The 11,780-nt window shown below is 42.4% G+C and overlaps 1 pseudogene; it reads right to left on the bottom strand.

The window, feature by feature from the left end:
* Window positions 1-7,710: 7,710 nt before the first annotated feature.
* On the bottom strand, window positions 7,711-8,886 carry LOC115292728 (annotated as a pseudogene).
* Window positions 8,887-11,780: the final 2,894 nt, after the last annotated feature.

The raw sequence follows: 11,780 nt of genomic DNA, 5'->3' as shown, positions 1-11,780 counted from the left end.
ATTGCCCTCCTCTGGTACCCTAGTGCGTGCTGTGTCTGTGTGCTGCCTGGCCCCATGCACCAGGGTGGACTTGGAGGCCAAGAGACATGCAATGCCATAGAGACCTGGAGTAGGGAAGGAACAGGTCACAAATCAGGAGGAAGAGATTGGTGAGGGAAGGCATGTGGTCAGTATCTTTTGGGAGCCAGGTATTTCTGGGCTTCTCAGGTCCCTGACTTCCTTTGGATGTCACTGGATCTGGCCAGTGGGCTGCAAGCATTACCATAGGCTGGGCTGGGCTGGTTGGGCTGCTTCACGGGGAGTGTGATTATCAGAATCTGTAGAACTCTCTTCTCAGGTTGGTCAGATTCCTCCAGAAGGCTCTTTCGGTGTACTGGCTGGGGATTAGGAACATGGCCGCCAGTGTTGGGGAGCAGATGGGTGAGGAGGCTGTGGATGGGACATGTCTCAACACTCAGCATGCAGCCCCGCATTTGATGTGTTGTCAGTGTGGTGCCCTGCCTGCACTATGCCTGGCATGCCAGTGCAGAGACCCTCAATATTATCCTTTAAGGAAAAATCACCTCCAGTCTGTCAGAATGAGGAAAGGAGTTGGGGAGAGAAGGACTCAATCCTCAGTCCCCCTGTTTTTGGCCCCTCCTTCACCAGCCTCCTTCCCCACTCTCCACTTTCAGAGTCACCTGGTGACACCAATTCCATTTGGCATTTCTGGGGTATAAATAAAGATTTTTTTCTTTACTTGCCCATAGCTCAGGGTTGAGCTTTTCTGGTTCTGGTACATTGGTTACCATTTCTCTAGTTGCCTTTTAACTTCCAAAATGTTGCTATTGACACCTCTCCTGTTCTCTTTTTCCCTATGGACTTTTAATCTTTAAAAAAAATGATTTCAGGAAGTGGTGGGGATGAATGTGTGCACCCAGTCTCCTCTGTTAGGTACCAGAATGACCTTTCTAACATTTAAATCTCATTACTTCTCCCTTCTGTTCAAGATATTTCCGTAAAAGAAATCTCATGTGTGGAATTTTTTAGGCTTTGCCCCAAATCATGGACCAGACTGTATTTATTCTATTAGTTTTTAAAATTTATTTATTTTGAGAGAGAGAGGAGAGAGAGAGAGAGAGAGAGAGAGAGAGAGAGAGAGAGAGAGAGAGACAGCGTGCATCATGAGTGGGGGAGGGGCAGAGAGAGAGAGAGGAGGGAGAGAATCTCAAGCAGGGTCTGCATTGTCAGCATACTTGAGCCTGATACAGGGCTTGATCTCACAAACCATGAGATCATGACCTGGGCCAAAATCAGGAGTCTGACACTTAACCAATTGAGTCACCCAGGTGCCCATATACTATTAGTTTTAACGAAACAGAAATTTCAGAACATCTAGAGACAGAAAGAGTCAAAAGGTCACTTTTGTTCTCAATTAAATGCCCATGCTAAAACAGTACCGGCTACCACCTCATCCCTTTCAGCCCCTTTTCTCTGGGTGACTTTAATTGTTGAGTGGTCTTGAGCCCTGAGCTGGCTATGGTTGGGGCTCAATGATGGTGGAGTGTGTGTGTGTGTGTGTGTGTGTGTGTGTGTGTCTTCACACCTGTGGTCCATGGCCCTGAGCTGCTGAAGGGAATTTCTGGTTTATGTTGCCAGCAACAAGAAGGCAGACTCATTTTTGAATTCTTTCTGGGGCATAAATTGCAGCTGGTGATAAAATGTGTTAAATCTCTTTCACTACTAAATCACATTGGACCACACAAATGCCTGGCCTAGGCAATCCTATTAGACCTACACCAGTGGGACAGGTGGAACAGGGAGACATCCATCCACAGGTGAGCTGGCAGGATCACCCAAAAGGCCCGGGGATTGGCATCTATTTTCTCCTCTCCCTTGGTGATAACATGAGGAGATCATGAACAAGTGGAATTCCCTTTGGTAGACCTTGTTCAAAAAGAGAATGTATCGGGGTGCCTGGGTGGCTCAGTCGGTTGAGTGTCAAATTTGGCTCAAGTCATGATCTCACAGTTCGTGGGCTGGAGCTCCGTATCAGGCTCATGCTGACAGCTAGCTCAGAACCTGGAGCCTGCTTCTGATTCTGTATGCCCCTCTCTCTCTGCCCCTCCCCTGCTCATGATCTGTCTCTTTCTGTCTCTCAAAAATAAATAAATGTTAAAAAATTTAAAAAAAGAATGTATCGATATATACACCCTATTACTATACCATATCTATTGCCATAGTGAAGAAAAAAATGCTATCATGACTTGCTCCAACAGAGCATTAGGGCTCATGATGATTTTCCTCAGACCCTCTCAAAGATGACAATGAAGACTTTTCATTCTCTGTTTCCTTTTTGCTTGTCTCTCTTCCCCAAAACAAAATGTGTTGACTTCCTAGTTCAACAACATGGAACTACCCATACCCATACCAGGAAATGGTCTGCTTTCTCTTACATGAAGTTTTGCCTGGTTTATTGCCCCTGCCTGGAATGCCTACTCTGACTTTTCTACTCAGGCTGGATTGGCCTTCTTGCTATTTTCCAAACATGGCCAATCATCTTGTCACCTTAGACCGTTTGCAGTGGCGATTCTGTCTGGGATGTTCTTCATTCATGTCTCCACATGACCTGCCCCTCATTTCATTGCCTTCACTCAGATCCTACCTCTTAGTCGTCACTGTCAATGCCCTCCACCCAAAGACCACCAGAAACCTCTGTGCAGTGAAGCAAGTTGGATTTATGGCTGGTTGCAGTGAAGGAGAACACACCCCTTGGGGAATGTGGGCTTCTCAGGATGTCAGGAAAGGGCTCATAGGATCTGGGCTTGTTTTTGTCTAAATCCATCATGGTCACAGAGTGGCCTTGTGTGATGTTGATGTTCTGTGAAATTGTTTATATTCGGCAGGAGAACGCGCAGCCTAGCTATGAGTGCCAGGCCAGGATGTCAGGGACAGCTTTCCTCTTCATCATCATCGAATCCTGGTGCATAGAACTGAAACTGGAGGAGAGGGAGGCAGGTGTTAAATAAAAACATGTTGAATGACTTGGTTGAAGTTTGTTTTTGGCAAATTCTTGCTCCAACTTCAAGTGCCTGGCCAGAAGCCCCTCTTCTGGGAAGCTGTCCCTGATTATCCCAGGCTGACCCTGATCTATGTGCGCACTGCTTGCTGCCACTCCCTTTAAAGCAGTTATCAGAGTCCTGTAAGGAGGGTCTGCAGGTCAGTCTGCCTTCCCTGCTGTGATGCCTTGAGGGCAAGGATCACTTCCTTCCCTTCAGAGCCCCAGTGCCAAGCACAGAACAGGCACCTAGTGACTTCCTGACTGACCTCCTGAATGCCCAGCTTGGCCATGCTTGAATTGTGCCTCTGGCAGGGGCTGCAGAATTCCATGTGTATTCTCTGACAGTATGGTCCACAGTCCACTGAGTGGAAAATAGTTAAACAGGAAACACCTAGGACCAGCAGCCAGAGGTATGTTTATGAGTTTGTGATTCTCAGGGACAGCTTTAGGCTGGAGGACTTTGGCCTTCATGTGGGGCCTCTGCAGTGTGGACTCCATTGGGGTCTGGCTTCTCCTCAAAAATTCCCCTCTTTCCTGGGGCGCCTGGGGGACTCAGTTGTTAAGTGCCAGACTTCAGCTCAGGTCATGGTCTCATGGTTCCTGGGTTCAAGCCCTGCGTCATGCTATGTCCAGACAGCTCAGAGTCTGGAGCCTGCTTTGGATTCTGTATCTCCCTCTCTCCCTGTCCCTCCCCTTCTCATGCTCTGTCTCTCAAAAATAAATAGATGTTAAAAAAAATTCCTCCCTTTCCTGCTATCCAAGACCCAGAGGAGGCTGATCCAAGCCTGCAGGTCTCACAGATGGATAGAAAGGAGCTCTAAGAGCTCAGGCACCTTTAGGCTGCATATGAGGAGACAGAGAGTTATTTGGTTCCCTGATTCTAGTCTCACGCAGCCCATTAAAGTACATACAGTATTGCCCTTATTTTACAGATGAAGAAATAAAGGCACAGAGAGGTTAAGTAAGTTGCCTGGAGACACACAGTTAGTGAGTGGCAGAGGTGGAATTCAGATTCAGGTCTGTCTAATTCCCAAACCCATGTTTTAGACCACTGTGCAGACTACTCCCACACTCCTCTGTGTGGCCTTGATGGGGGTCGAGATAAGGAACCCTTTTAAAGAGCTCTCTGAACCAAGTAGCCACTAGAGTCAAGATTCTTCTACTTTGAAGGGCCAGGCAGGCAATAACCACCTTCACAGAACTGGCCTGTGTAGGATGGGCTTTGTTCTGGCGCAGCAGGGGAAACAGTAGATAGAATTCCACCCTGAGGCCTATCTAAGTGAGACATTTGGGCTGCCTGTGCCATCTCCACAGGTTCCAGGTCTACCTGGATAGGATGTGGGTAGAAAACTAACTCATGTGGGTATTTCTTTGGCTGCAGACCATGCAGCTTCCACTTGGGGCCACCAGGGAAAGGTGCAACTCAGTCTCTTTCAGTGGCCCACTGGTCCCAGGGCCACTCTCAGCTGTTATCCTCAGGCCCAGTTCTGCTCTGAGGAGAGAGACGTGGATGCTGATGAGGCCTCATCTGCATCTTATGGCCTCTCCTTTCAAAGAACAACTTGCAGAGGTGCCTGGGTGGCTCAGTTGGTTAAGTATCACACTTTGGCTCAGGTAGTGATCTTGTGGTTTGTGAGTTCAAGCCTGGCGTTGGGCTCTGTGGTGATGGCTCAGAGCCTGGAGCCTGCTTTGGATTCTGTGTCTCCTTCTCTCTCTGGCCCTCTCCTCCTCATGCTGAGTCTCTCTCTCAAAAGTAAATAAACATCAAAGAACAACTTGCGGAGTGTGTATGTGGAGCAGGCGTGTGAGTGACTCAGGAACATGTGGCCTGTGCCTCCTTTATCCTGAAGAAGCAATGTGTTTCTTCAGAATCACTGGCCTTGGGACAGTATTCCTAGCAAAGTTCATGAATAAGGGCCTGCTGAATTTTTATAATGATCTGTCTGCTTTTACATTTAAAAGAAGGAAACATGGGACTTCTCTAAAGGTATGGCCACCACATAGTTCAGTTCTCAATTTCCAGCCAAGATGGCATGGTGAGTTCATGCTGTGGCCTCCTCCCTCTATTCTAAACACATAGCAATACTAAATACAATGGAAAAATGATAAACAAAAGGACATAGTTGGGCGCCAAACCAAGATGGATATCTCTTTATACCAGAAGCAGATCAGAAATGCAAAGTGGGGAGTGGGGTTTGAGGACCCGGTGGACTTGGGGTCTAGAAGCAACAATCGCTACCAAAGGCATAGCTCCTGTAATGAGTGTAAATGCTCAATGGAGGCCGGACCACAGCCACCTTCCTTGAAACCAGGGGTGGGATAAGGCTCCCTCTGCCTATGAAAAGAGGCAAGGGGGAAAAAAACCCCAAAACAGCTGTCCATATATAGCCTGGGGCTTGAAATGTGGGAAGACTAAGACAGACTCTTGACTAGGAACTGAGCCAAGCCACCCTCTGGCTATGTGCCTGGATCTGTGATCTCAAACCACAACAGAGTGGGAGCCCTGAAATGCTATTATAAGACCCGGTTTTCAGTTGGGCCTGGGGTCCCAGCTCAGGACAGTAACAGAGCAAAAATTTGATATAAAAACAAAATTAAAAAATTCTCCAACTCTCTGAGGTTATAAACCAAAATATATGAAAAATACTTATGGTAAGAAAATCAGTCAACAGAATCAACATTTGGAATATGAATTCATTCTATGTTATTTTTGTGAGTCTTATAAAGAATTAAAAGTAATATCAAGGATGCCTAAAAAGGCAGATGAAGGCTCCACATTCTTTGGAAATTAAAAAGAAATGAAGGGGGCATACAGAAACAAAATGAGAAAAAGTAGATATAAAAAGAATCAACTGGACTCTTGGAAATCAAAACTTTGATCACCAAAAAACACAGTAGACGGAGTAAACTGTAGACAAGACACAAAGAATTCGTGAGTTAGAAAACATTATTTAAGAATTAACACTAACACAGTACACAGAAATAAGGATTAAAAGTATATAAGAACAGTTATGAAACACGAAGGATAGTTTGTATGAAAGACACTGTATATCCAATAAAAGCTTCTGAAGAAGAAAATGAATGGAACCACAGTGAAGTATTATAACGAAGTAGAAACAGAGAAATTTTCTTGGGGAAATTGCAGAACATCAAAGGTAAAGAGTAAACCTTACATTAGACTCCAGAAAAAAGATAGATTACTTACAAAAGAACTTCTGGCCTCAGCAAAAATCAAGACCAGAGATGTTGGAGAAGGATCTTCAAAGTGCCAACCAGACTTTTATACCCAGCTAACTTATAGTTAAAAGTAAAGGTAAAAAGGGACATTGCATACATAAAAAGTACAGACTTTTATTGAAGGAATTATTATAGGATGTATTTTAAGAAGAAAAATGGACCCAGAAAGAAAAGGAAGAATACAAGAAACAATGTTAAGTACAGAAATTGATAAAAAATATGTTGATAAATATAAATGAGCATAGATTATAAACAAAAATGTAAAAATTCCATTTTTATTAAAGATATACATATTTAAAATTTTTTTAAGTTTATTTTTTTGAGAGAATGCATGTGTGTGTGCACATGAGTGAGTGGGAGGGGGGCAGAGGGAGATACAGCATCCAAAGCAAGTTCCAGGCTCTGAGCTGTCACCACAGAGCCTAACACAGGGCTTGAACCCATGAACCATGAGATCATGACCTGAGCTAAAATCCAGCACTTAACCACCCAGATGCCCCAAGACATCCAGATTTTTTTTTGTTAGCAAATATTATTTTTAATCATAATCTAAAAGAAAAGGTTATGGACATGCATGTACTATTTCAATTAACTATCTCACAGTCTAATCATAATGAAGAGTAAACAAAGACCTTCCATTATCCATATAGACATATACATCTATGCTTTATATAACAAGACACTCTTAGGAACACTGAATGTATACAGTTTTAAAATTCAAAAGCCTGTAATCTAAATAGAACTCATTTTGGTTATTAAATAGTTTATTTACTAAAAGGATCATCATAAATGTACTCTTAAAAAACAAAAATATTTGTAGGAGAACTAAAACAGATTTTACTCAACTTTTTAGGATGAGGAAAACAAATGATATAAAATAAGTCATAAGAAATGCTCTCTGGTACTATGATTTCAAACTACTTTCGGGCACCTGGGTGGCTCAGTCAGTTAAGCATCGGGCTTCGGCTCAGGTCATGATCTCCCTTTGTGGGTTTGAGCCCCACATCAGGCTCTGTGCTGACGGCTAGCTCAGAGCCTGGAGCCTGCTTCAGATTCTGTGCCTCCCTCTCTCTCTGACTCTCCCCTGTTCATGCTTTCTCTCTCCTTCTCTCAAAAATAAATAAAACATTAAAAAATTTTTTTTCAAACTACTTTCAGTGTTTTACAAAATGCTCACACGGCAAATACAAAAAGCGTCGACATACTCTTAGAACTTTTGCTGCAATATATGCAATATTAACAAACATACAAATTTCTTCCGTACCAATCTTAAAAGTAGAATTACTGAATTACTAATGTTTACAATGTTGTCCATACATATTTTTATTCATAAGCTTTTAATGAGATCACTGCCAATACACACATTATTTTCCTTCTTTATTTTTACATTAACCTAGGATCTGTCATGCAGCCATCAAAAACCTTCCAGTAAATTACACAGGTTTGTAGTCCAATTTAGACTCTAGCTTCTTAGAATCAGCCACTTTCCTGACTACTTTCATGAAGTCTCCCTGTACTACAAAATTATGATCAGCACGAATTGCAAACATACCTGCTTCAATACCAACATTTTTCAGGTCTGCTCCATTAAAGCCATCTGAAAGCTTCACAATTGCTTCATAATCTATTTCACCATGCTTTGTAATGGGACCTGCATGGATTTTCAATATATCTAATCTTGCTTGTTCATTTGGTAAATCAGTATGTATTTTTCTATCTAATCTTCCTGGACGAAGCAAAGCAGGATCCAGTGTATCTGGCCTGTTTGTAGCCATGATCATTTTAACTCTATGAAGAGTATCAAATCCATCCATTTGATTCAGTAACTCCATTAAAGTTCTCTGAATCTCTCTATCAGCTGAGGTACCCTCAGGAAACCGATGGCCACCAAGAGCATCTATTTCATCCATAAAAATGATGCATGGTTGATGTCCCCTGGCATAATTAAACATTTCTCTGATCAAACAAGCACTTTCACCAATGTACTTGTCTACAAAGAACTAGATACAACCTTTAAGAAATTGCAGTCCAGTTGTCTAGCAACGGCTCTTGCCAAGAGTGTTTTTCCTGTACCTGGTGGTCCATATAACAAACAGCCTTTTGGAGGTATTATTCCTACACGCTGGAATAATTTGGGGTTTGTAAGAGGTAACTCTATCACCTCTTTTAATTCCCGAATCTGTTCTGACAGTCCTCCAATCTCAGAATGAGAGACATTCCCAGGGTTCTCATGAGACATGTTGTAGACCAGTGGATCCACTGCTCCTGGCAAATACCTCGTGATAGTGTAGTCACATCCAAGGCAACTCGTGTTTCTGGCTTCAGTTTACTTTTGTCAAGCTGTCGACGACAACCCACAACCTATCGTGGTCCATTTGCAGCTTTAACAATGAACTTTTCTTCAGTTAGTTGCTTGAGTACTTCACCCACAATTTGCCCTACATTTTGTAGGGCCTTCAGATCATTTTCAGATTTTTCATATTGCTTGGTAAGTTCTTTTAACTGTTCCCTTAACTCTTTAAGACGGTGTCGATCTCCTTGTGCTCCAGCAGCTTCTTGTCGTGGTCCTGAAGTACCTTATCTCTAGGGTCCGCCATGATGAGAAGCCGCCGCTCATCAGATATCCATATTTTTAAAAGTCACTTAGTTCTCTAAGGCTCTGAGGGTGGCCCCCAGTGATCCTTCCTTCCCGATAGTTATGCCCTTGTGTTGTACCTCTCACACTGAGTAAGGCTGACCCATATGATCAGTAGGATATTGCAGAACATACTGCTTACTGCATTTCACAGGTGTGTGACATCTGAGGTTACATGATGAAAGGTATTGCAGCTTCCATCTGGTTTTCTCTCGGCTCACTTGCTCTGAGGGAAAGCAGTTGCCAAGTGGTGAGAGCACTCAGGCAGCTCCAAGGAGAGGTCTGCAAGGAACGGAAGCCTCATGCTAACAACCAGCGCTCATTGTCAGGTAAGTTAGTAGGACCTCCTCAGGAGGGGGTTCTCCAGCCTCCATCAGGCTTTCAGATGATTACAGCCCTGGCAATCTTAGCTACCTAGCTAAACTCCTGAATTTCTTTTTTTTTTAAAATAATTTAATTTATTTTTGAGAGAGAGGGAGAAAGAGAGAGAGCATGAGTGGGGGAAGGGCAGAGAAAGAAGGAGGCAGAGGATCCCAAGCAGGCTCTGCGCTGACAGCCAAGAGCCTGATGAAGGGCTTGAACTCACAAACCATGAGATCATGACCTGAGCTGAAGTCAGATGCTCACCGACTGAGCCACCCAGGTGCCTGAAACTCCTGAATTTCTCCCTCACAGAAACTAAGTAAGATAACAAATGTTTATTGTTATTTTAAGCTGATTAGTTTTGGGGGGTTTGTTGTACAATAATAGATGATTAGTACAGCTTTTAATGCAAGATTGCAGCTCCCTGTCCTATCTTAACCCACTTCAGTTTCCAACCCCTAAAGGCAAACACTTTCAACTCTTTACTAGTATTTTGTTGTTGTTATTTGCCTCTATATTTCTATATACTTTTTAATGTTTTTCCTATTTTTTCATTTCAGGTATTATATATTGATTTCCTATTATGGAAGATGATATTTCTCTCTCCCCTCCCACGAATCCCACACCCCTTCTCTTTCAAGGTAATTACTTCATACTTTCTGGTTTTTCATTGCTTGTATTGGTATTACCATATCAACACTATCTGTAAACCCTGTGTTATGATTACATTTCTTGCATAACTTTTTGCTTTCTCTTGTGATAATAATGATCTATGTTTTTTTTAAAGCTTATTTATTTTGAGAGAGAGTGTGTACGCCTGGGTGCTCATTAGTGTGAGCTGGGGAGGGGCAGAGAGAGGGAGAGACAGAATGCCAAGCAGAATCTGCTCCATAAGCACAGAGCCCAACATGGGGGTTGATCCCATGAACCACAGGATCATGACCTGAGCTGAAATCAAGAGTCAGATGCCTAACAGACTGAGCCACCCAGGTGTCCCAATAATGGTCTATCTTTTTGTTTGTTTAGATTTCATGAATGATTCATCTCCTGTTAGTATGCCTAAACATGTCAGGTAATATTTTAATTTCCTCTTTTTCTTGGTGACATCTCCTAGAACCTTCTGTTTTCCTGTTTCTGTTGAGGCTGGCTGCATTCTAGGTCCAGTGTACAGCTGTCTTCTTGGAACATCCATTCTCTATCACTCTGGGGAATCCTTTAGCCTATATCCTGTGTTTCATGTCTTCCTGTTGGTTTATTCCCTCATTTTGATGGAGTTCTATTCTCCAGTGGCTTTTTGAGCAAGGGTGCATAAAACTTAGGCGTATGTTGTGAGAACTTTTATCTTTGAAAGTGTCTTTTCCACTGTAATACTTGAATAATGATTAAGCCATAAATGTAATTTAGAGTCAGAAATAATTCTCAGAATTTGAAGAGATTCCTCCATTATCTTTTAGTTTCTGAGGTTACTGTTTGGACATCGTTGCTAGTTTGATTCCAGATTTTCTATGTAGGACATTTTTTTTCCCCTCCTGAAAAAATTCTAGGCTCTTTCTTTTATTCCTATTGGTTTTTTTTGTCTTTTTTTCATAATATTTTATTGTCAAATTGTTTTCCAATTATTCCTATTGTTTTTATATGTATTGATTATAAGCTTTGGTGGGGTCTTTTTTGAAATTAATTGTCCTGAGAACATGGAGACTCTTACTCTAGAAGCTTCTATTCTCAGGGCACCTGGGTGGCTCAGTCAGGTGAGCTTCTGACTTTGGCTCAGTTCATGATCTCGCAGTTTGTGAGTTTGAGCCTGCCTGCATAGGGCCCCACACTGATGTTCTTTTTTCTTAAAAGTTTTACTTGAATTCTTTCTTTGATACTTTTCTCTTTCCATTTTCTCTCTGTAAGTTTTTTATCATTTGGATATTGGCTCTTCTGGATTGATCATTTAAAGATCTTCAGGCTCTGTGCTGACAGCTCAGAGCCTGGAGCCTGCTTCAGATTCTGTGTGTGTGTTTCTCTCTGCCCCTCGCCCACTCATGCTCTGTCTCTCTCTGTTCTCTCTAAAATAAATAAACATAAAAAAATCTTATTTTTCTCTCCTATTTTTAATTTCTCTCTGTCTCTCTCTCTGCTCTATTTTCAGGGGGATTCCTTGGCTTTATTTCCAAACCTTCTTCTAAATTTTTCATTTTTTTCTCTTATATCTTTATTACCTATATATCTCTGCTTATCTCTCTAAGGATACTAAATATAGACTTTTAAAGCAATTTCCTCCTCTGTTCCCAATTGTCTTTATTTCCCCAAATTCCATGTATATGTCTCTTCACGGAGGAAGCTCAAATGTCTGGCTATCCTTGCTTGTTAGTATTTAGGATAAAGCGCTAAAAGGCTGACTGATGGCTCTGTATACATGGATGGGGTTTGTCTAGGTGGGTTTCACTCTAGAATGTCTGGCTGAGCCAGTTTCCCATAGGCCCACAAATGTCAATATATTTCTTTTCTCTGGAGTTG

Source organism: Suricata suricatta, chromosome 5 (genome assembly GCF_006229205.1).
Source record: "Suricata suricatta isolate VVHF042 chromosome 5, meerkat_22Aug2017_6uvM2_HiC, whole genome shotgun sequence".
NCBI classification, from domain to species: domain Eukaryota; kingdom Metazoa; phylum Chordata; class Mammalia; order Carnivora; family Herpestidae; genus Suricata; species Suricata suricatta.
The sequence above is the reverse complement of the archived record's forward strand: the minus strand, read 5'-3'. Positions and strand labels throughout refer to the sequence as shown.